We start from the raw sequence: 27,016 nt of genomic DNA, 5'->3' as shown, positions 1-27,016 counted from the left end.
ATGGTTTGCTCTCTTTGGATGATGCAGTGTTAATGATTGCAAAAACGTGCCATTGGAAGTCTCCTGCAAGGTGAAGATTCTGGAGCTTCTTGGATACTGCCTGAAGACAGCGATATTCAGAACTATAAAAAGCAAACACAAATTTGGGACATTATGCACCTAACCATGGATGTATATGCTCTTTCAGGAAGTCAGCAGAGAACAAGCAAAAGAGGACCAGGCCAAGCAAGTACTGAAGGTCTATGTCAGGGGTGTCAAACTCATTTTTATGGACGGGCCACATCGTAGTTGTGGTTTCCCTCAGAGGGACTGTGAACCCATATAAATTGATTGGAAAGCCAGTTTTGAAATCAGAAGCTAGTAAGTAATTGTTCAACAATTTTTCAATTTATTTTAAAAGGGGAGGATTGGTAACAAATAATTGGCAATATCTCATATCTCAGTGTTGTTGTGAAGAAAATATGCTAGAAACAGGAAGTTGATGCAGATGATTTGCCCTTTGCGGGCAACATAAAATTAGGTTGTGGGCCAGATCTGGCCCCGGGCCTTGAGTTTGACACACGTACTCTATGTCTTCCAAGCAAGTGAGGGACAAGAAGACACATCCCATGCCTCTGTTTCCATTGTTGCTTAAGAAAATGAGGTTGTGGAAATGTTGCCAGTCTCCTGCTCATGGGAATTAACTATGCGCTGAACTTACTAAATTTGCAGTACCCGTTTGAGGTGCATCAGAAGCTCTTTCTTGAGATAGATGGCCTGAAACTTGCACTCGGAGTCCATTCCCTGACTCTCCATTGAATGTTAGGCAAGCCCCCTCTCTGTCCACTTTTAAAACGTTTTGAAGACACATTTTTATTCTTTAGCTTTCGACTCAACATGTGACTGTCGTTGTTCTTCTTGTATCTACTGTACGTGTTTTAATTTGTGTTCTAATTTCCTGCTAATTTATACAACACCGTATGAAAAACACTTTGTTACAGCTCCAACTATTATAATTGCAAGTTATTTGTACATGGGTATTTCTTGTTTCGTGGACTAATACTGTGCGCAAATGCAAATGCTCGGCCTTTTATCACAAAAAATGTCCGAAGGGCAAGATCTTAATTCCTCCTCTAATATAAAACCTTCCCGAAGAACAAATCGTATTCTAACTTGCTAGATTTAGTCCAATGCACGATACATTTAGGCTAACTCGACGTCGCTCCAGTCAGTAAAGCACGCTTTATAGTTCACCAAAATGCATACCGTGAAATTCTTACCTTGTTTATGCGACGAGGATATTATCCCGTAAGGAGTTACACTGACGCTGTACTGCTTCTTTTTGTATTTCTCTGTTCAGGTCGTCCCTCCCGCATTTCGCCCAAAGTCAGACGGGATAGGCGGCAGCACCTCCCCGCAAGCCAGTACAAGATAGGCGGTGTGGAAGATCAAGATAACACGTCCCTCCGTTTGGATCGGGTATTGTGTTTTCTTTAGAGCTTTTGGTTCGTGTGCACTGTGCAACACAGTCTGAGCGCAAATACAAATGCTTGGCCTTTTATAAATAAAAAAAAAATCCGAAGAGCAAGACCATCCTCGTCTAATATAAAACCTTCCCGATGAACGAACCTTATAAAACTTGCCCTCCGTCACAGCAAAACAATTTCTGCAACAATTTTATAATCCATTTGTAAAAAGACAACGGTAAGATTTAGTCCAGTGTACGATCAGTTTAAGGAAACTGGGTTTAGCTAGTCAGTAAAACACTCTTTATAGTGTAGCAACGTTAGTAACGCTAAATTCTTACCTAGTTTATGAGACGAGTGCTGTACTTGACTATTTTTTGTAATTTATTATTATTATTTTTTTTTAATGCTTTATAGAGCAAATTGCACCTATGACAGTTGTTATTACCACAGAAGCCATCTCAAATGGTTGCAAACTCTGAGGGTGACTTTGAACCGGAAGTCCCGCCTCAATCGTCATCTGATTGACAGCGGAATCCTGGAGCCAGAGAAGAGAAAAGAATCAGACACGAAGTTGAAGAAGCGAAAAAAAATAAACATCGAATCTCCAAGTTCTCGCAACGAGGGTGACTGTTGGGGTCTGGAGAAGTGACCGGGAGATGGAGAGCCCCGTATTTTGGTCTTGGTAAGAGGGTAACTCACTTGATGTTGACGAGGGAACCTATGCCGCTATGCTATATACCGACGTGAGAAAACTACGGCCCGGGGGCCACATGCGGCCCGTTAAACGTTTTAATCCGGCCCGCCGAATTTGAAAAAAAAATAAAATAAACCTTGTTAATGTTTTATTTTCAAAATAGTGTGGTTTTTTCAAAGACAAGCTTTTGTTCACTTTCATTTAAAATTAAATGTATTTTTTTTCTCAGATGAGATGAGGTTACCAAAACACTCCATCCATCTGCTCCTGGTCCAGCCCCTCTGTCAAATTTTAGAACCCATTGCGGCCCGCCAATAAAAAAGTTTTCCCACCCCTGCTATATACTATAAGCTATGTTAATGTCGTCAGGCCATTATAGAGTATTTCTTCTGACATTTTGAAGGAGAAATAATACTCAACGTTTTATTTTTTTATGATGTTTGAGGCATTCTGATTGAAATACAGTTAAATTGAGGTTACCAGTAGTCATTTCCATTACCTGTAAATGTAAATTAGAATGTAACTTACTACAGTGAACCCTCGGTTATCGCGGTTAATGGGGACCGAGACCACCCGCGAAAACTGAAAATCCGCGAAGTAGCGGCGCACCTTCAAAAATGCTTAAAAAAAAAAAAGTGCGAAGTAGCGGCGCACCTTCAAAAATGCTTAAAAAAAAAAGTGCGAAGTAGCGGCGCACCTTCAAAAATGCTTAGAAAAATAAATAAATAAAATAATAATAATATATATATATATATATATATATATATATATATATATATACGGGTAGAGAGAGAGAGGGTGAAATTCATGTTATAACAAAAAAAAAAATTATTAAAACATTTTTTTATTCCCCAGCCATTATTTTTGTATTTATTCAATTACTTCTTTTTGTATTTATTTAATTACTTCGACTTTTACCTGCTGGTACGCCGTCCGGTGTGCCCTGGCATTCTTCATTTATTTATTCATTCATAACTGACAGCCTCGCGCTCCGCGGAAGGTGTTCCTCTTCGGCTTAACAACCACGCACGCCGGCCGGTCTCCTCCGGAGCTCTCGCACGGTCCCGAACGGAGCGAAATGTCGCCCCGCTAGTGCCCGGGCGGAAGTTGTTCCTCTTCGGCTTAACTGCCACGCACGCTGGCCAGAGCTCTGGTACGGTCCGAACCGCGCGAAACGTCGCCCCAAATCGTGCCCGGGGGAACGTGCTCTTCTTTGTCCACTCTCCTCTTCGCCCACGTTCTTCTTCGGCGCACGCCGGCCGTCTAACCACTCCAGCGCCCCGTCGTGCCGCTCGGCGAAACTACAATGCCCCTGAATATTTTTTAGACCCGCGAAGCACTGAACCCGCGAAAGGTGAACCGCGAAGTAGCGAGGGTTCACTGTATTGCAGCCAGATACCTATAAAATGTCATTTAATTTGCACTGTTTTGATCGCCACTGTTTTGCTCATTGAACAACAAATGAAAAGATGAATCATACACAGTGTTTGTAAAGATAATTGTCAATGTTTTATTAAATGAAATTCCAATGTAAAATTGTGTAATATTGTGTTATATAATGGGTCTACAACATACATTTCTCACAGACAAGTAGAGCTTTTTCTCATGAAATGTGTTGAAAAAAAACTAACATTTGAACATTGTTTTGCGTTACAACATCCGTGTTTACTGGTCATAAATTATTAACTTAAGTTTAATATACACTACACGAGCTGGGTAGCCACCACGCCTCAACCACCATAACAAGTTCGCTAACCCTTTAAGTCGAACGAGGTAGCTAACATATCGGGTTCAATTTGTACCAAAAATATGCTGTTGTGCCTTGTGTCTCTGTATATGTCGTCATGACGTGTCATTTGACAAAGCCTTGTGTCGATGTTAGTTGTCGATGTAACAGTCTATGTTAGATGTCAATGTATGTCTATGTTAGATCTCAATGTGTCGATGTTAGATGTCAATCTATGTGTCTATATTAGATGTGTTTATGTTAGATGTCTATGTAAATGTTTGTTAGATGTCGATGTGTGTAAGATGTCTATGTAAAGGTTGGTTAGATGTCGATGTCTATGTAAATGTTTATGATGGATGTCGATGTGTCTGTTAGATGTCCGTGTTTGTTAGATGTGATTGTAATGGTTTATGTTATAGACGTTGTAGTGTATTTTCACAAGGTCTGACATAGACAACTTATTTTATGGCCATGACAACTGTTGCTTTGAACTCCCCCAGGGCTTCCTGACCCCCCCTTTTGACACGTAGATTGCAGCCCTGAGAGGCGCGGGACTTTAGCCTTATCTACGGGGGGTCAGGAAGTTGAACAGGGGTTATCTGCGTCCCGAAGAGGGAGTTTACAAAAGAGGGGTCTGGCGCCGGGAAGTCGCACCAGTTGAGAGGCAGCAGGATAAAAATGAATATGCAACAAGCGAGAATTAGATATTCATGTCTTTTGTTTGTCTTCCCTATAAGAAGGGAAGGCGCGAGAGGGGGACACCTTTTTTTTCTTTTGGGAACTTCTGACATCAGCTGAGATCAATAAACTCTTTTTCCAACCACCGGTGTGTGTCAGAAGTTTTTTCCATCACCAAACCAACCTTGCCCGGCGACCTGTCCGGAGGGGAGCTGAGCCAGATCCGCACATCAACAACGAAATTTACCTCAACGTCAATGTAAGTGTCAATGTTAGATGCCCATGCATGTTTGTTAGATGTCGATATATGTGTCATTGTTACATTTCAACGTAAATGTTGTTCGTGCAAGTTTCCAGTCCTCCAGCCACGTGACATCATGCGCGTCAAAGTGATAACTCGTACATTTCACGGAGGGAAAAAAAACAGACACCATTGGTAGTTTTGACCGGGAAAAAAAAAATAATTTATTTTTTTCGAACACCTCATGTCTCTTTCAGCGTAAGAATAAACATGACACGACCAAAATAAAATATACCAACACAGGCAAATATTTAAGGAGCACTCAAGAGATACACTTCAGCTCATTTAATCCCACCTATTTTTACTAACGCAAACCCTTCAATTCTAGCGCCCACAGAATAGTGTGCTATAATGCTATAAAAATATGGAGCCTTTACCTGACAGCGTTTGAATATAACTGAATTCCCATTGCTCACGAAAAACTGAGAAACTAAGAACAAACATTTCAAGCACAAGCTTGACTTGACTTCAACAGTTCTATTTTTTCTTTTGTGACAGCTCAGACATCAAAATAATGCTTTCCTTCTATAAAATAAAAACAGCATGACAAAAGGTGCTGAAATAAACTATATACGGAAGTGCGTGAGTGACAGTGTGTGCATGTGTTTTTGCAACGCATGTGTACACCCCGCCATACAAATTACACAATTCGTTGGGTATGTGGTATACACTAAAACAATTGCCTTGGAGCAAGTGAACACAACACGTCTCACACTGTATACATGCTGTAGAAGGGCTGGGCGATATGACCTCAAATCAATATCGCGAGAAATCGAGCAATTTTACCTCGATAACGATAAATGCACGATAAATTCCCACGTGGACTAAAATCAAAATAAATGCAGGAATTGCATATTGACTGTTTTTTTTATTGACCAACTGGTACACTTTACTTTCAATGAAAAATAAAAGTACAAAAATCATTTGTATGAACATTCCAAATAGCTTGCAGGGTTCGCGGTTAACTTTAAAAACTGCTTGCCCATAGGGCAAGTGCCACTAAAATTTGCCTTGCCCGAGTGGCCAAATTACTTGCCCGACTTGGGTAAGTGACAATTTTTTTTCTCTAAGAATAAAATGTTTATGGTTGTAAAATGTGCGCCACAAATGTAAATAAACATATAATCTGATAAGCATAAATTAATCTTGTTTTCATCGTCAACCATGAAACCCTACTCACAAGAGCAAATGTATCATCCTGTGCAGTTATTGAAAATGTTAATTGTAGTTTTAATAATTAACAAATCTGCATGTTAAATTGGGAAAATGATATTACAGCAATCCAGATGATCAATTTTAAGTCCAGGAGAGCGTATTAATTGAGGAATCACATGAGTAAATTATGAGTGTGGCAAATTTGTGTATTCCTTTAAGACCAGTGCCTGTGGTGCTGCCTCCATAAGTTTCATAGCATAAACAGAACACAGTCACTGACACTATGTCAGGTCACATCATGGAGCTAATGAATTAACAGCCAATAATCAAATATTACTCCCTTCCTTACTCACAACTGAATTGTCTACTTAAAAATATTCGAGCTATTTTAGTCATGTCAGAGGAATCCGAAATGTTCGGATTTGAACGAACTCGTCGCCAATTTTCGGCCAAAATATCGTAGGTTTTTGTTGTGTTTTTCAAACTTCAAATGAGGATGCTACGACAGCGAGTTCCAATACTGCGGGATTTATTGACGTCCACTTTAACTCGACATTCACTGAACTAACTGATCCCCGTAGCGCCCGCCCATTGCCCCCGATAAGGCCAATGGACCATACCAAAACATAAGGGGTTGTCTGGGTTAAACCATCACCATACAGTGCACACAAACAGATCACACCACCGTTTTCGTCAAAATTAAAGATATTTGGCTGCTTTAAAAAATGCTTGCCCGGTCGGGCAAGTTGCCCATAATTTTACCTTGCCCGTGGCCAAATTTCACTTGCCCCGGGCAATCGGGAAGCGGTTAACCGCGAAACCTGAGCTTGCTTTGCATGACTTGAACAATGTCACAAAGAAAAAGGGTACCTCTTGCGAAATCTTTTTCTGCAAATAGATTGCGCCAAGATGCTCTCATGATGTAAATAATGGCAAATAAAAAAACGCTAAATAAAATGAAAGAAAATGTCAATGCAAGCCAAATAAACAAGTGGGTATTATCGGGGAAAATGTGCCGTCTCGAGTACTCTGCTGCGCAGTCGCCACTTGTCATCTATGTAATGCACAGTTAGGCTCAATCAGGGATCCATGTTGCGACCCGACCACAAGTCGGATGTAGATGCAAAATGCTTGACATGTCTAAGCTCCCGGCCCGATGTAGTCCATATCGGGAAATACGGCTTTCATGAAGCGTTTAAATCCTGTGCGCGCCACGTAACTAGAGGAGCTTTATCTTTAGCTATGTGCTAGGCTATCGCGTCCACCTCTGAGACGTTCTCTCGTATGGTGTCGCCTCCGTTCATGGGCTGTTGTCACTTGTCGAACCTTGCTTCTCACTTTGAACTTTCAGCACAGCATGGTTGTGTTGTGGGTGGTGAGAAAGCTTCTGGATTTGAATCGCCAGCAACGAGAGCGACAGACGGGTGGAGTCACATGACTAGAGGCGCTGTAGCGGTCTTAAAGGGGCATGAACATTGCCGCAGACAAAAGGCTTTTCTTTTTTTATTCATCGAATTTACCGACATGGGCAAAATGATTTCGGTCATTGTAATAAATTTCGGTCACGGTAAATTTTCGGTTTATCGCCCAGCCCTATGCTGTAGCATGGCTTTTTTTGCCGTGGGTGTCAAATATTTTACTTTGTTTTCAGAGTGCTTACAGACCTCTTGGTTTTGCCTCAAAATAATTGTCTGCAAAGCAGTCTGTGCCATCCGCATCATTGATGTGCAGGAGTAGCTTGTTGGTAATAAATAGCTGCAAGAAGTCCGCTGTTTGCCGCAGCATCCAGTGGTCCAGCGCTCGCAGTGAAAGTCTTGTCTGGCAGCCCGAACCATCCCCAAACATTTCGAGATGCACGCCCACTAAATTCCAGAAATATAAACATGGACAAACTTGACATTCTTCCAGATTCTGTCTCTTTGCATTGTTTTGAAGTTACTCCTGCAACTTTTCCACTTCTTCGATCCTCCCCATTGTCTGAAAAAGAAGTGTATATTTTGATTTGAAATAATGACCTCAACATACCAATACATTTGTTTATCATCTGAACTGGATTATTTTGAAACAACATTTGGGTTGGACATCTGGGATTTGTTGTTGTGTATATTCAGAGTAATCCTTTTCTTGTATATAGCTAAAGCAATAGTCGCTGGCCTTGAAAATGGGTACAAGACTTGACCAAATTAAGATGCCATAAGGTCTAATTTGCCCCTTCTCTACCACAACTGATTTAGAGGCCATTAGTAACAGATTTGAGAAGACCACTTTTAAAGATATGAAGCCAGAGCTCGGCACCGGACCCATTTTTATTATTTATTATAATTTTAATGTATTATTGAGCAAATGACACAATATGTCAGTAGTGATTACCACAGAAGTCATGTCAAAATAGTGCAAATTCTGAGGTCGACTTCAAATCAGACAGGCGGAGACGAGCGCCAGAGAAGAGATGAGAATCAGAAGAGATGTTGAAGAAGCTAATAACAAAAAAAAACAAAAAAACACATCAAATCTCCATGTAGTAGCAACGGGGATGGCTCATGGGGTCAGGAGAAGTGAGCGGGAGATGGGGAGTATGAGGTGCCGTTGGGGACAAAAGTCAGGAATCGCTTCACACTTCTGAAATGCACTCTTACACACCAGTGAAATTGTTGTTGCTCATGCATACTTATGAAACGCTATCATACATACGAGTGAAACGCTCTCATACACACTAGTGAAATAGTTGTTGCTCATACACTCGTCAAATGCGCTCATACACGTAGGTGAAACATTCTCATACACACCAGTGAAAGGCGCTCAGGCACAATTGTGAAATTATTGTTATTCATAAATACAACTGAAACATGCTCATGCCCATACACGAGTGAAATGCTTTCATACAAACACCCACACTGTTGAAAATGCTGTCATGAACACAAGATCGCTTACAAATACTAAAATGTAAAAATTAATCATTTATTTAGCAGGGATGCATGGTGGGCGACTTGTTAGCACGATGGTCTCACAATGCAGAGGTCGCGGGATTGATTCCGGCTTTCCTGTTTGGAGTTTGCATGTTTCCCACACGCCTGCGTGGGTTCTCCGGTTTCCTCCCACATTCCAAACACATGCATGGCAGGTTGTTTGGACACCCTAAATTGGTGTGAGTGTGAGCGCGGATGGTTGTTTGTCTTTGTGTGACCTGCGATTGGCTGGCAACCAGTTTAGGGTGTACCCCACCTACTGCCCCAAGATAGCTGGGATAGGCTCCAGCACCCCCCGCAACCCTTGTGAGGAGAAGCCGTACAGATGATGGATGGTGGGATGGCATTCATAATGGACGGCCGCCACGGTGGGCGACTTGTGAGCACGATGGTCTCACAATGCAGAGGTTGTGGGATCGATTCCGGCTCCGGCCTTCCTGTGTAGAGTTTGCATGTTCTCCCAAGCCTGCGTAGTTTTCTATGAGTTCGCCAGTTTCCTCGCACATTGCAAAAACATGCATCCATTTACTCTGATGCCAATGTTTTCTGTACCTTATGGCAGATTTTTCTCTTTGCCGAAGACTTTTAGCACTTGTAGAGCGAGGACCTGTGCCACAGTCGTCAACTGCACCCTAAAATCAGATCATTTTGTATTTTAGACATTACACACTACACAGTTAAAGATGGTCCAAAAAAGAAAAATGGATTAATGTATTTCAACTTACATAATACTCTTTAAAGAGCTGACCAGCTCATTCCCAGAGGTACGTATTGGGGCGTATTGGTCGTCTTTACAGAAGACTCCAGGAGGTAACTCAGGTTTGACCTTCAGCCACAACAGAGTGTTGGGTGTGAGTGCTTCCAAGTCGTTGAGGTCGGAAGATGTCCTTGTGATAGGCCTGCTGTTTATAACTGCTTCAGCCTCACCAAGCAAGGTATATTGACTTTCTTCACCCGAAATTTGTTCTTTTACAGTGACATTCAGGATTTTTCTCACAGACCAAATAAGTCGCTCACAGCTTCCTCCGTGGTGGGAACCTGCTGGGGGATTGCTATGCCACTGAATACCTTTTTGCAGCAAGTGTTTCTCGATTTACTTAGTGTTCCATTCTTTGATTGATTTCTTCATTTCACTGTCAGCTGATCTAAAGTTGGTTCCGTTATCAGAATACATCTCTCTCACTTGTCCTCTTCTGACAAGAAATCTTCGGATTGCGTTGAGACAAGCATCTGTGTCACGTGAAGATGCAATTTCCAGATGTACGGCTCGTACAGCGAGACATGTAAAAATCACGCCGTATCTCTTTACTTGTCCTCTAACCCTACTTACTTAGAATGGACCAAAATAATCAACGCCAATTCTCTTGAAAGGCGGATCGTCAGGTAGCACTCTTCTGATGACTCTAGCAGCTCGAGGTATCCAAAACTGTTGATGCAGATTAGCCATCATGTGGTTCCTTCCAGCGTGAGCTGTAATCTCATGAATGTATCTCAGGACTAGCTTTGTGTTATGTGAATCCTTGGCAAGATGGCTTGCTGTTTTGCTGTTTCAGGCATGGCTGCGTGGCTCAACTGTCCACCAACCCTCATGACACCATCTTGAAGTACTATATTGAACTTGTAAAGTGGACTACTTTTCTTCACCCTTTTTTGTTTTTCAAATATGGCTAAATCTTTTTTGAAACTTCGCCTTTGACAGTATTTCACAAGTTCTCTTTCTGCTTTATCCAAGTCGTCGCAGGTCAAATACTTTCCTTTGACAGTTCTCTTGAATAAATTCATCTTGCCTTCTTCACCTAATGTGATTAACTCCTTTCTATTTTCCTTTACTCTGTCAGTAAGTCTTTCAGCTTTAGAAACCAGGCTACGGCCTGCTTCAATGCTGTCCAAGACGAATAATGGTTCATCCACTGGCCCAGAGAATCTTTGGGCTACAGTGACTGAATTACATGCACTTGAGTCACTCATTTGACCTCCAGGTCATTAATTGGTAATTTGAAGTGGTTTTTGTGTTTAACTAAATTCCTGGACACTGCCTGATTTTTTTCAGAGCTGTACAACCACTAGAAAGGGTGGTTCCCACAATGTGAGTTTTGCTCAGGTGGCCCAACAATGTCACAAAAACAAGTAGGGGTGTGTGTGTGTGTTTGTATAAGCGACATGTTGGGGACCAACATCGGACAGCACACCCACTGTAGGGGACCAAAATTTTTGTGGGGACCAAAAATCTGGGCCCCACAAAAAAGAGCATTGAATTCAGTGATAAGAAGCTCAGGGGGAGGTCCTGTCAAAGTTTCAGGGCTTCCCAGGAAGGTCACAAAAACAAGACGAGTGTGCTAGAAATGTGTGTGCGGAAAAATTACTCAGGATCGCTGTCTAGTGGTCGGTCCCGGTACTGCACTTACGCACACTTCACACACTCGGCTGGTCTGCGCATGTGCAGGACAGTCTGCTTTATGTCAGGCAGCCACCCTCCCCTCCCCCACAGCCCAACCCGAAAAATTGAGATGTTAGTTAAGTATTTATTCCTATTATTGAGTGAGATTACATATTTTTACTTGGCAGCTGGCACAACAGCTAAGATTGGAGCACAGTTATTGCAAAATAAAATAAATAAACAGTAACAACAATAACGATTGTTAATATTGTTATACTTTATAGCGTAACCTATTTATACTAATTTTCTGTATGCAATTTCAAGTGCAACTAATATAGTTGTGCATATAGATAGCCACCAAACTCCATACATTAGATAAAAATAAGAGCCACGATGTTAACCAATTAACAGTTCAAGAAAAAAGCAGACATCCAAGAACTTGCTTTGTTACTTTTGCGTGGCCAGAACTACAAAACCCAAAGCAGAGCAAACCCTAAACATCAGAGAAAGTACAATACTTTTGTCAAGGAGTGGTGCTGCTGCTTTGCGATCGCTGCCACCATAGTGAACGCGCTCCCACATTCGTGCACACGCACACATGCCACACACCTGTTTTCCACGTCCTGTCAGTCCACTCCGTCGGTCCACATTTATTTCGTTGGTCAGCCATCACGGTTGGGTGCGCACTAGATCGCTGTTAAACCATCTTCTACGCCACAGTCCTCGTGTTCAACAAACATTTCTCCCGAATTCGCCTACCATGCACAACTCTCCACTTTCAAACCGAGCGCCGCTGTCACTTCCGGGTTTTTAGCGCCAAGCACTTGACGCTAGCGTGTGACGTCATGGCGAAATACTAGGTTTTAAAATAAAAATGTTCTTTTTTTTGTACAGTCTAAGTGCATGGGGTTATGATAGATCGAATGAGTATACCTTTATGTACTCACTAACATTTATGTTGATCATAAAATGTAGTTTTGATGAAGAAAACTGTTATTTTTTAGAATCAATTGGCTTAGGGCACTTGGGCAAACTACGGCCCGGGGGCCACTTGTGGCCCGTTAAACGTTTCAATCCAGCCCCCCAAACTTGAAAAAAATTAAATGAATAAGCCTTGTTAATGGTTTATTTTCTAAATACTGTGGTTTTTCAAAGACATATATATTGTTGTAATGCTTTTGCTCACTTTCGTTTAAAATTAAATGTATTTTAGGACTCATTGTGCCCCCCCCCCCTTCCAATCAAAAAGTTTGCCCATCCCTGGCATAGTGGATGGGCCGAGGAGTTTAAAAGGCACACATCATGCATTTTTCAGTCAGTTTTAGCCAGGGCTTGGTATGGGGAAGACCAGCTGGTTTACATGTAATCATTAAATTTTCCCAAGTTTTATTTAAGTTAATTGGACAAAACAAAAAAACGCAATATTCTTCTGCCAGAGAGTATGTAATATTCTTCTGCCATTTTATTGTAGAGGGCCATTTTGAGCCCCTAACAATATTATTCAACCAAGAGATCATGAGTCGTCGCCCACTTACTTTCTGAAGTCAGCTGGGATGTCACGGCTGTGACCCTCGTGAGGATAAAGTGGTTCAGATGGAAAAGTAGGACTAAGGGCTTTTTCTCAGGTTTCCATGCGCAAATCCATGTATATTAGGTTAATTGGAGACTCTAAATTCTCTACTCATCAAATGACATTCGTGACCCTGATGGATAGATAAAATAGATTATTAATCTCCCATGGGAAGTCCAAGGTGTCTGGTAGAAAGAAATGCATTCATACACTCATTACACAGTCAACCAAGCAAAGACACAAAGCCTAGGGCAGGGGCGGGCAAACTTTTTGATTGGAGGACCACAATGGGTTCTAAAATATGACAGAGGGGCCGGACCAGGAGCAGATGGATGGAGTGTTTTGGAAACCTCACCTCATCTGAGAAAAAAAATACATTTAATTTTAAATGAAAGTGAATAAAAGCATTCCAACAATAATATTTGTCTTTGAAAACCACAGTGTTTAGAAAATAAAACATTAACAAGGTTTATTCATTAAATTTTTTTCAAGTTCGGCGGCCCGGATTAAAACTTAACGGGCCGCATGTGGCCCCCGGGCCGTAGTTTGCCCTCGCCTGGCCGAGGGCATAAACACATACATGTAATATCCAATCCGCTTATTCTCACAAGGATAGCGTGCTGGAGCCTACCCAGCTGTCAACGGGCAGTAGGCGGGGCACACCCTGAAGTGGTTGCCAGCCAATCGCAGGGCACGCAAAGACGAACAACCATCTGCGCTCAAACTCACTCACAAATGCAACCTCCACACAGGAAAGCTGGGTTCCGGGATCGAACCCTGCACCTTGGGACTGCGAGCCGGATGTCCTAACCAGTCTTAACTCATTAAATACCAGCCATTTTCACTGGAGCAACCCGCTCAATCCCAGCGTTTTCCTGGGTTTTGACTAATATTGCAAGGCCCACAGAATATTGTATTCTAATGCTATATAGACATGGAGCACACCCGAAGAAAGATGAGACTCTCTTAATTTCAACAGAAAAAAAATGTTTGTTCCTATCTTTTTCCATTCTTGAGCAATCGGCATTTGAAAATAGCTAAATTTCATGAAAACTCCAATCCCTGGGGAAAAAACTGAGAAAATGAGCTTTTTGTAAACTGATGCATTTTGACCATAATTTGAACTTTGACACTATTATTTATGGCTTTTATGACACCTCTAACATCTAAATAATGCATGCCTTCTATAAAATAACAAAAAAAAGCACAAAAAATATGTTTTTGATAAAATAAATTTATTTGCACATAACACTAAACGACTGAACTGTTGAACTATGTACAAAAATGAAATACATCAGTGTCATACATACTTTTTTTTTGTGTGATATAAAATAAAACAGTTGCCTTGATGCAAGGGCACACAACATAGTTCACACCACATTCTTGTTTCACTCCGTTTGCCTTTGCGCAAACAGACCCGACACTTTCGTTGTGGTCTGGCTTTGCTGGTCCGTGGAAAATAGGCGAGCTTGTGTTTGTCCACTGGGGTTTGTGTGAAAATAATTGTCTGGGAAGTGATTGCTGGCATCCGCGATGTGCTGCAGAAGCTCATCCGTGAGAAACAGCTGCAGGAAATCAGCTGGCTCCTCAGACTCCAAATGGGCAGCGGCATTCAGTGGTCCAGGGGTTGCTGTAAAGTCGATTTTCCTCGGTTGCCATCCAGTGTGACGCCATCCGGAACCACTGCTTCCTGATGCACAACCTGTAAATTACAGAAATATAAACAATTGGAAATATATATTTATTGCTGCATTTTATTGCTGGCGTGTGAAGTTTCATATTATAATTTACCTTTCTTTACACCAACAAGACGAGGAGGAACTTTCTTGCCGCGGGATGCACAATCTGTGAATTTTAGAAAGTATGCATGATTACCACACCATTCAGTATTGTTGTTTCCTCGTCGGGGAGGAGATGCGCTCGCGCGTAACTGCACACTTACGCGACAGTTTCTGCCCGCAAGATGCATGATATGTACAATAAAAGCATGAGGGCTAAAACCACATGTTCAATGGTAACTTGCGAGCGTTTACTTCCTCGTCGGCGAGGACTTACGCTCGCGTGTAATTGTGCAATAGGCGCCCGGACGAGAAAGTCAGCGAGCAAGCTTGCGTCTAACTGCACATTTACGCGACATTTTCTGCCCGCAAGATGCATGATATGTACAATAAAAGCATGAGGGCTAAAACCACATGTTTAATGGTAACTTGCGAGCGTTTACTTCCTCGTCGGCGAGGACTTACGCTCGCGTGTAATTGTGCAATAGAGGCGGCCGGACGAGGAAGTCAGCGAGCAAGCTCGCGTCTAACTGCACATTTACGCGACATTTTCTGCCCGCAAGATGCATGATATGTACAATAAAAGCATGAGGGGTAAAACCACATGTTCAATGGTAACTTGCGAGCGCTTACCTCCTCGTTCGGGGGGATCTGGTGAGGACTCTCAGCTGCTTTGGCTATTGTCCGAAGGCAGGCGATGCAGGCCGCAAGGCACGTGCACCCTCTTTAGACGCCGTTTTGTTGTGACGACGACGAAGCGTCATCCTCTCAACCAAAGCGTCTCCATCGCCTTGATGCTTTTAGGAAGCTTTTTTTTACAAAAAAGCATTCCTCGATCGTCATTTGCTTGGAGGATTTCATTGCTAACGCTACTAATGCGACTGCTGCTAGTGCTGCCGATGCTGCTGCTACCCACGCTGCTCTCCACACTTATAAGTCTACCCCAGGATCCCGCCCCCCATTTGTACCTCTGGCGCAGATTCAAGGCGGATCTTTTGCACCACTGCCCCCTGCTGGGTGATTTTTACATGATTCACAATGCGGACAAGGCTGATTCTCAGTCAGAGGTTGCATCAGACCCTTATGTACACTATTACGTAAAAAAGACAGGAAACGTACTTATACGTCTTTGGTAGAGGGCGCCATTGCATTAAAAGACGTCTTTGTACGTCTAAGGGAGTAAATGAGTTGAACAAAGTACAGGGTCCTTCACCTGACTACAGATGATCTTCTGGGGACTTTATTTGGTTTTAATCACTTTTGGGGTCTGTATCTATGCACACTCCCTGGTTTTGCTACCTTCCCGGGTACCACATACACACTGCTTCGTTTCTCTGCCTTCGTGGGTACCACATACATATTGCTTGGTTTCTCTGCCTTCCTGGGTACGACATACACACTGCCTGGTTTTGCTACCTTCCTGGGTACCAGTCACACAAACGTCAGACGACTCAGCACATACCGACTGTCTCAGCACTACACACTTTCACTCCAAGGCAGTGCTGTGAACCAACTTACTGACAAGAGGTAGTATTTAGAATTTTAAAAAGTGCTTGAAAGGTTTTGTTCATGTAAAACCAACAGATTATGACATTATTATTATTATTTAAATCAGTATTAAACAGCATCAGCATAGGTTAAAGATATTATACAGACTATATACGATAAAAAAATACTAAACCACCCTTGCTTTTCCGTCATTTCTTGTATAAGTTAACACACAGATGTATAACATTTGTTTATACAAATATAACGATTAAAAAGTAGCTGATTAGAGTTTTAATTTTGTATTCATTAATCTGTAATAAAAATGGACATATTTTGGTTAATAAAATTAACAAGAAATAAAAGTAAAGGGTGTTCTAATACTTTTTTCAAGATTGTCCTAACATACATTTAATGTTTACAGTATATGTCTTCGGAAGAAGGGCAGCATTAGATTTTTTTTTTGTTCTCTCTCTTTGACTTCTGAATTTGAATTTCTGTCACAGATGTGCTTGAATTCTATTTTGGATGATTTGTGTTAAACTGCACAAATATTTGAAGAGCCATAGAATTCAAGAATCACACCAGTGCTGCTACTCCTCCGAACGGGTGAACGCCCTTGATTAACAACCTGCGTTGAGGTGGCTTTTGAGATTCGTGGTGTGGGAGAAAAATCTCTGAAGGCATTCTTAGACTTCAAGAGAGGGTCCACAATTTTCAAAGATTCACTTCCGTCTGAATCAGAGGCCTCACTTGTATCCGGAATATATTCATCTCCACTGTCATCTGAGTTGGAGTAATAATGCTTATCCATTCCAAAGTCAGCCTGTTTTTTTAATCTAAAAAACAACAACAACAACGAAATATAAAGGATAGAAGGCAGGAGACCAATAAAATATATGCAATTTGCTTGAAAGATTCCCTGAAATCTATATGGGTTGTTTACCTGTATACTTTTGGTCCTCCTGAGCCTTGGGATAGTAATATGGTCTGGGTCTGAGGCACAAAGTTCAGGGGCAGGATTTGACAATGATTCGTCAGAATCTGTGTCGTTATTCCAAGGAAGATTCAGCCCATATTTTTTGTCCAAGGGAGGAGACTGGGTTGCATCAGAGTCCAAGAGAAAATTGAGAACCCATTAAATACTTAATCCCCAGAGGAATCTGCACAGAAAAAGGTCTTAATTCTATTTGAAAAAAAAAAAAAAACTAAAATATTGATGAATGATATTATGACAAAATAATGTAATAACAAAATTAGAATGATTTTAGGAAATTATTTGCAAAACCAAAACATTGTGGTACGATAATAATGCATATAATTATTCTACGCAGCTATATTTAACAAAAACACTTAATTGACCGTAACAAAAAGCTCCCGGGAGGAAAACTACATTAAATGTTTTTTTAACAGGGCAGTGAAAATATTGGAAAATAAAAAAAATAATGAATAAAATAATATGAAAAAATAATTCAATGTGTATCGATGGACCCATATGAAATACTTATATCGCTATGTACTTATCAGCCATATCGCCCAGCCCAATATGTAACTGCAACTTCAAAACCTCGGGCCATAACAGGATTGTAACATGGGATGCATATCTTCATTCCTAAATTTGTAGATCCCGAGGAGGCTGCTCAATGGTCCTGGTAATGTAAACCTCAACCAATTCGGTCACAGCCAATGTTCTCCATCCTTGTTAAGAAGTTTTGAAATGATTTAATAGATATACTATTGCAAACTATACCAGAATTTTAGACATTTTAAACTTTTGATCACAATTTTACCTATTTTCTAAAAATCTGAAGAATCCACATGCCAAATCACCTGCTGTGGACACATAGGTTCTGTTCTGACAGATAATTCAGTTACAGGTTGTGTACTTAAAGCCAATAAGAGGGCAATGCAGCAGTTGACAGCCTGACGAAAGCTTAAGTCTCCCAATGAGAGAACTGTAGTGGCTGGTAGGTTCTTAGATTGTAACATAGTAAAGACATACACTACGCATAACTGTATATCATATGATGATGAGGGAAAATATTATTAGCTACGATTTATGTCCATATATATTAGAAAACTTGTCCAACCAGCACAGGTCTATCTAACTGTAATTTTAACATCTCAAGACACGACAGGATGACCACATGATACGCATACCTCCTTTTCAGAGTCTGTCAAACCTTGAGAAGGCTGCTTCGATGTTCTGGTGGCATCAACCTCAGCCGATTCAGTCATTGTCGGTTGTCCTCCATCCTAATGAACAAGTTGAATATTAATTTAATGAATTAAAAAAAAGAAAATGGATCAGAATTTTACACATTTTAACGAACAAGTTCACGAATGAAACAAAACCAATTACTTTAGCGCATGACAATTAATCTTCAGTAGAGATATGTTGTGACTGATATTTCAGTGACAGGTTGTCTTTTGAACGCCACCAGGGCCGCAATGGAGCACAGGACAGCCAAAAGTCTTCTTGTCGGACAGCTGTAGTGGCTGGTAGGTTCTAAGATTATAACATAGTAAAGGCACATACAACTCCTAACTGTATTTCATATGATAATGAAGGAAAAGATGATTAGCTATGATTTATGTCAACAATAAAAATGGCTCTACGGGGTCCCCACGAACGCAAACCTGACAGTTGGGTGTCAGATGGCCAACATACCTGACTCGCAATTCAACTCAACTGGACCCCACAACACAAGAAAAAGCTGAGTGAGCCTCAAACCAGACATACACATTCACTGACAAATATCCTGTGACACCAGATATATTAGAAGTCTTGTCTAATCAGCACACGTCTATCTAACTGCAATTTTAACATCTCGAGACACGACAGGATGAGCACACGATACGCATACCTCCATTTCTGAGTCTGTAAAGCCTGGAGGAGGCTGCTTCGATGTTTTAGTAGCATCATAAATTTATTGAATTAATTATATTTGAGGTTGGATTAGATTTTTACACATTTTAAGCCTTAGCCACCCAAAACAAAACATAAGCTCATGAATGAAATAAAACTAATTAATTTCGCCCATGCCAATTAATCTTCTGTAGACACGTGTTGTGACCAGTGTTGTTTTTGCAGGCATTTTAGATTTTGTCCAAGTCATTTGGACAAAGTGCTGATTTGTTTACATCACATTTAGTCATCCCAATTCGTTATAGTTTTAGTCCAGTTTTAGTCAACGAAAACTAAAAAAAGGGTTTTAGTCCAGTTTTAATCGACGGAAACGCAAAAAAGGTTTTACCCTAGTTTTCGTCAATTTATTCACGAAGGTTTTAGTCCAAGCGGCACGGTGGCCCAACTGGTTAGCATGATGGCCTCACAATATTGAGGTCGTAGGTACGATTCTGGCTCCGGCCTTCCTGCGTGGGTTTCCTCTGGGTAATCCGGTTTCCTCCCATATTCTTAAAACATGCATGGCAAGTTGCTTGGACACTATAATTGCCCCGAGGCATGAGTGTGAGCGTGGATGGTTGTTCGTCTATGCATGTCCTGCGATTGGCTGGACACCAATTCAGGGTGTACCTCGCCTACTGCCGAAGACAGCTGGGATAGGCTCCAACACCCCCCGCGACCCTAGTGAGGAGAAGCGGTACAGATAACGGATGGATGGATGGGTTTAAGTCCATTTGAGTTAAAACAAGGCATTCAAGGTTTCCACCCAATAACAAAGACTTTTGGATGGACTACTAAGGATTCTTCATTACAAACAGAAAAAAGTGGCAACAGTGGAATCAATGCTCACTGCTCCAAAATAAGCAGAGAAGCAAAACATTTTGTTGGGCAACTGTTGTGGCTTTATTTTACTAAAAGCAACATAAAATAATTTATGAACCACATGCTAACAATTTTGTCTAGTCAACGAAAAAAATTCATGTACATTACGTCATGTATTCGTCATAAAAGAACCTCGTATAGCTTGTCATCGTCATTAAAAAAGGGGCGTTAACGAAGTATTTTCGTCATAGTCATCAGTGACGAAAACAACACTGGTTGTGACTGATATTTCAGTCCCAGGTTGTCTCCTGAACACCACCAATTGGGCAAGGGCGCGCAGGAAAGCCTGGGGTCTTCTATTTTTACAGTATAGAAAGGCTAAATATCAAATTGAAACAGTGTTTTATATCATGAATATACAGGGTTGGTGCTGGTTCTGGTAGGGAAACCACAACATAAAGATGTCCTTAATTAGTCCCACAATGGGGATATTTGCAATATGGCATATGATGGCCTAACAGGGCCACCGCCCAGAAAGGAGTAACGCAGAACTTTGTAATACTGTCACTCCCTGACCAGTTCGTTGTTCCTGCAGAGCCAAACTTTGACTCAGACCCACAAATTTGAATTACAGATAGTGGACAATGGAGAACTCCCCCAGTCAGTCAGCATGTTCAACTTCCATAGAAACCTCACATACATTTATTAGATTGCCAAACTAATTGGAAACTACATCACCAGAACACCACAAGTGGGCTCTGTTATTGTACTTAAAGATGCATCTTACAAACCTGTGTTCTCCAAGGCCAGCTGGTCCATAGTCTTAAGTTATTTCTTCGCCAACATCAATGTCTCGGAGCGCAAACAGACAGAGGTGTGGTCTGTCCTCTGTTGTCTTCTTCTTCATTTTACAGTTGGGGTGCATGTGGTCATCATTAACCAGTCTTCCCAGACTGCCATCTTCTTGAGCGGCATCAACACTTAAAATAGATTTAAAAAAAAAAAAAAAAACAATTATTCAATCAATGTCAGAAATTAATCTTTGAGACAATCTTGTGTACACAAAACATAAAAATAGGAAATCCACAATTTTTAAATCTAAATCAAATCATACAGGAAATTTCTATTGGAATCAGACCCTATTAACAGCTTGTCTTTGAGACTTCATGATCTATATTTTCATTTGTACAGATTCAACGCATGAATAAAAGTAATTATACATTTTTGCTTAGAGAATGATTTTTCCCCTAACACTTATGGGATGAGTATGTGTTTATTTTTTTAAATAAAAACAAAAATAAGATAACATCTCAATCTTTGCCTCACCTCCAAGTTTTTTCTTGCCGGCGGAAGCCAAACAAAAAGACAGTGCCTCTTCCATCCATCTTCCTGCGTTGAGATTCATCAGAATCTATCAATTTTCCTCTGTACTCCATAATAAAGAATAAAGTCGTCTTTCCTGAAAGGGGCCTTGGTAAATACTCCTCGACCTAGTTAACAGGGAAATCAAGTTAGCTTCGTCATATTTTTTAGCACACAAATAAGGAGTCATCATATTCATTTGGGCCACTATACTAATGTAGGGTGGTTTGAAACATTGCTTCTTGTGAGGGATAGAGCAGAGCCCTTCTTTATGATTTTAAAGGAACAGACCAGCCAAAATTCATTTTCCAGCATTGCATTAGCCAGTATGTATTAGGACTGAAAGTACAAATGTCAATGGCACCTGGTTACGTAAAAAAAAAACTTTAAGATTATTTAGTTTCAAAACAATGACATACACTGTACACAGTCATATTGGATCGCGTCACGTGATCTCTGTGACGTATTACGTGCTTTACACTAGACTATCAATATCGGACTTGTTCACCGGTCTATTGTGGTATAAAAATGCCGGAGGGCGTCATCAAGTACAGCCTTAATTTAGATAGAACTCCTACCATCAGGTTTCACACTCACTGAAATAACTTGAAACTGACAAAAGTGGCAAAAGAAAAGGTCAAGACACTCTTAATGTAAAATAACCACTTAAAAAACGATGTCAGCTTGGTTATCAGAAAACAATAATATATCTTAGCAAAAGCGTTAACATCATACCTTTAAATTAGTTTATATACTTCGCTTCTAACTCTGCAGTCTTGTCCAGACCCTTGACTGCATGTTCAATAGTATCCTGCTTTGGGGACTTCCTGCATCTCAGGGAAGGCATTGTTTATTCTATAAAGAAAAAAGACAGTATTGTGTGGAGAATTATTAATACTATGGGCTAAATGGAGTTTTAACAATATCAGTGTAAGAAAAATAAATTATAAATTAAAAAAATATCAATTCCTCCATCCCAATTAACGATTTCAACCATAATAGTTTATATTGAAGTTTAAACAACAGACACAGACAGATTTATGCAGTGTGACTACAAAAATCTTACCAAAATTGCATTCACAGTAACCTTTGCTTTAAGAATCATGTAATTAACCAGTGAACATCGTGTCTTACACAAAAATTAATGACAGAAATTATCATGGTACTTGCATTCTGTTGTTCTATAACAAAAGTGCAAGCTGTTAGCTCCGCAAAGCTAACGCAACAAGCTAGCGTCCCACGTGCTCACATTCAATGCAAACCTGACCACCGGATGACAATACGCGTCGGTTTAGTTCTTTAAATGAGTAAAAGCACCATGACGTTTTATAATTATTCAATGCTTAACTGGAGCTCGTCAATTATGTCGATGTAGGAGCACATGTTTGCTAGGCCAGTGTTGTAGGCCCACATCCATGGTGCTACTTTGTATAGTGTTTTCCACACAACTATCTCTAACTATGAACAAATGCACTCGACGCATGTTTTGAATAAAAACAAACGAAAAACACTTACCTCTCCGTTTCAACAGCAGTTCGAACTTCGAAGTGGTGATATTCTCCAGCGTTAAGCACCTGCTCGAACTGCGAATAGGTCAAATTCAACAGCGTCTTTTTTCTGTCTTAATAAGGACGCGACGAGAGGAGGAGCGCTTGCTTTTTCCGTCAGCACGCCCCGCGCGGGTGGTGCAGCTTTATCACTCTCTATCTGTGCCCGCCCGCCGGCATGTCGATAGAAAAATAATATTCCTTCAAACATTACTTTCATCTTCTTAACGTTTTGTAGTGAATTTAACAGGTTCACCACTTTTTTCAAATACACCAATGGAAAACAGGTCTTAATTGAGGAAACATACAAAGAGCGTCTCACAAACACCTTATGATGAGCAATGTAATTTGATCACGTTTTTTGTCACTGCCTGGACGTTGGGTTCACTGGCCTGGTGGCAGTGGCTTGTAGACACTGTCACTGAGTGGGAACGGATCTCAAGGTGGGTCAAACTAACCCAAGCAGTGGATCGGTCCGTTTTTTAAATTTATTAATTTTTTTATTTTATGTATTTATTTATTATTTAATACAAGGGCTTCGGCTCACTACCAGTGGGCGGGACCAAAGAATTTGGGTTTCCTTTGAGCTAGGAGGCAGTCAAAGGCAGTCCAATCCCCGGCAACATAAAGCGCCTAGCTCTGGGGACATGGAATGTCATTTCTCTGGTAGGGAATGAACCCGAGCTGGTGTGTGACTAGACCAGTGGTTCTCAATTATTTCCTGTCATGCCCCCCCTACCAAGAAGAAAACAATTCGCACCCCCCCACCACAATTTTCTTTTACATTTCGTACTAATGTACATGTTCTTTTCATAAGCTGAAGGAACACTCAGGTGTGACTACCTCTGCATGGGATGAGTGGTGGAACAAAACGTTTGGTAAATATAAAAATATGGTATTTTCTGTAATGATTTCTATAACAATGTTCACCTCAATCCTTGTACTGTGTGGATGTTGTTGTATTCCCTGCATTCGCGTTTTGCTTTTCCGATTTATCTCAACAGCTCTCGCTCCAACAAATTCCAAACGACAGGAAATATATCCTTTGATTGATTACAGAAGTGCTGGTGATGGAGGAGACACTGATGACCAAGTTGATGACGACGACTGAATTTACCTGGGAGATACTATTCGTTAATCCAAAACGCTCAAATAAAAAAAAAATAAATAAATAAATAAATAAAAAATAAAAAAATTAATAAATAAATAAAGAATGATAAAGGGGTCTACATTTGCTATCAAGCTAATGATTTGATGGAATTAAATCCTTGGAAGTTCCATTGATGATAATTTTTTGGGGCAAATGTAGAATAAACAGGAGGGAATGTTAGAATAATATTAAGAGGTTATTATACATTTGCCGTGATGCAGCTTATTTTAATATGTAGTGCATATAACATGTTGCAGTTTAATATAGTGAACTATGCTGAGTGTTTGCAGTGTGACGGGGTGATACAGGGAGGTGTCTGCAATTGGCGGGGCGGTGGCACTTCTTCAGAAGTAAACAACATCCAGAAGAGCCCTGATAAGTTGGCATCGAAGTCTGAAGCAAGCAACTGGGTCCTGATAAAGGATGTTGACGTCAAAGTCAGCTGCGATCCAAGGCGACACCCCAATGATAAACCGGACTGAACCAGCTTTTGAGAAGACGAACTGTACCACCCTTGAGTGTAATCTGATTCCCCGATGTTATAAAAGGGAATGTGTGAAAAGCATCGAGGAACAGAAGGAAGATAAAGTTGTCAAATAAACTTTGTTTAACCTTTCTGTCTCCACTTGAGCTGGGTGTCTCTCCTTTTAGCTTATGAACACTATATGTCAAATTGGCGAACCTGACAGCCAACCTTTGTTGTACATCAGCAGCCTTTGCCTTTAAACATGCTCGTTCCATTTGAGCCTTTAATTTAATTGAAGACGTTGACAGAAGTGAGCTTCTGTCTGTTAGATTCTTTACTTCTACTTCTATGGGTGTAGTTAGTTGATGCAGATCTACTATCAGCAGGTGATATTTGTTTATTGCATCCTTCCTCTGCACGTTTCAAAACGTCCTTCTTCCATTGCTCACATTTCCATTAATTACATTTTTTGGATCAAACCAGTTATTTTGGTCATCGGCAAAATCCTCTTCAGTCTTTAAATTTTGCAGACCGGAATTGAGGTCCACAAATTCTTGCTCCATGCCGCTAAAGCAAACACGAAGCTCAGTTTTTTACAGCGTCAACATTTGCATCATCCTCCATCAATTGTTCAATTTGACGTTGCATGGAGGTCAATTGAGCAAATTTGCAGCTGCGTGCCTGCATCCGTTTAGGCTTGTGATCTTCTACAGCTTTTCTCCGTCATTTTTAATGTCCGCTTTCCACTGTCTTGTTCCTCCATGTCAATCCACAATGAAGCAAACAAAAACGTCAAACTGACTGTAGCGTCTCAATTTGTAGGTCAGCCGAATGACGATCAAAGTTTTAAGCAGTTTACTCACGCACCTGTTACGTGCGCGTCCTTGTTAACTCGCGATGCTTGTCAAGTATGGACGCATGCTAACAGCTAGCAGCTCATTGTCCCGACTGGAAAGTTGCTCCTTAGCTGTGATGTGCCTAGGGTTACACTATCTATCATTAACAAACACAGCCAGCCCTCCTCTTTCCTCTTACCGCTTTCCAGTGTCCTGTCCGCAAGTAGTATTTGGAAGCCGTCAAATTCCACAACGGTGTCCGTCGTTAGCTCTGTTAGCCATGAATCCGTGAACATCAGCAAGCTAGCTCATTGGAAGTTCCTCTCGTGCCGCGTTAGCGCTGTTAGCTCGTCCATTTTCTTGGGAAGGTATCTAACATTTCCCATAAAAACGGACGGGAGGACGGGGTGGTCACGCCTCCTCTTTGCCTGGCGTTTCGCCCCCGCGCGACATCCCCCGTCTCTTCCTCCTCAACTCGCGGGGGATATCGGGTCTCGCTCCGGGAGTCGGCACGGGGTTAGCACGAAGTGCTAACAGCTGATCTCTTGTGTAAACGATTGATCCGTAGCTCCCAGTGACATCTCCGGACACGATCACGCAAAAAACAGCCCTCAGCAGCAATAAAACCACCGCAATTTGGATGTCCATTGCTGCGATGAGGTAAAATAAATAAAACTGGGTAAAGGGAAAAACACGCGAAAAAGGCTCAAATAGTGAGCCGTGCTGCTTTAGCAGGTAGCCACTCGCGTGGCGACGGAACCGGAAAAACAAATGTGGTCCCATCAAAATCTGATTGGATATTTAAAAATAAAAGCGTAAAAATTTGCTTATTTGTCTGTCGTCACCAATGATTAAAAAAATTAAAATCATTACAAAATCCTCAAGCTATCGTGATACCAGACAAGTTCTGCGGGACACCAGACCACCCCAGTTGTCCACAAAAAGTGGTCACTTCAAAATTTGATGTGGCATTTAAAAATAAAAAAATCACCTGAAATATGCACTGTGATCAACACTGATTTAAAAGAAAAATCTTTAAAAAATATCCTCAAACTATCGTGATACCAAACCAGGACTGGGGATACTAGACCACACCAGCTGTCCACCAAAAGTGGTCACATCAAAATGTGATGTGGCACTTCAAAATAAAAGTAGCCTGAAATTCGCTTATTTCACGGTCATCACCACTGAGTTAAAAAAAAACATAGCTCGAGCTTTCGTGATACCAGACCAGTTTTGTGGGACACGAGACTACCCCAGCTGTCCATAAAAAGTGGTCCCATTGAAATCTAATTTGTAATTTCAAACTAAAAGTTGCCTGAAATCTGCACATTTCACTGTCATCATGCCTGACTTTAAAATTTCATTAAAAAATATCCTCTAGCTATGGTAATACCAAACCAGGTTTGGAGGACACTAGACAACACAGCTTTCCACCAAAAGTAGTCCCATCAAAATGTAAGGAGGCATTTTAAAATAAAAGAGCTGGAGCTGTCGTAATACCAGACTAGTTTTGTTGGACACTCGACGACCCCAGCTGTTCATCAAAAGTGGTCCCATCAAAATCTGGTGTAATTTCACAATAAAAAAAAACCCACCTGAAATATGCACATTTCATTGTCATCAACACTGATTTTAAAATAATCATTTCAAAATACCCTCGAGCTATCGTGATATCAGACCCATTTTGGGGGACACTAGACAACCCCAGTTGTCCATCAATTGCGGTCCCACCAAAATGTGA

The sequence above is a fragment of the Idiotropiscis lumnitzeri genome, chromosome 17 (assembly GCF_059441095.1).
Source record: "Idiotropiscis lumnitzeri isolate Australia: NSW breed Sydney's pygmy pipehorse chromosome 17, RoL_Ilum_1.0, whole genome shotgun sequence".
In the NCBI taxonomy this organism is placed as follows: domain Eukaryota; kingdom Metazoa; phylum Chordata; class Actinopteri; order Syngnathiformes; family Syngnathidae; genus Idiotropiscis; species Idiotropiscis lumnitzeri.
The sequence above is the reverse complement of the archived record's forward strand: the minus strand, read 5'-3'. Positions refer to the sequence as shown.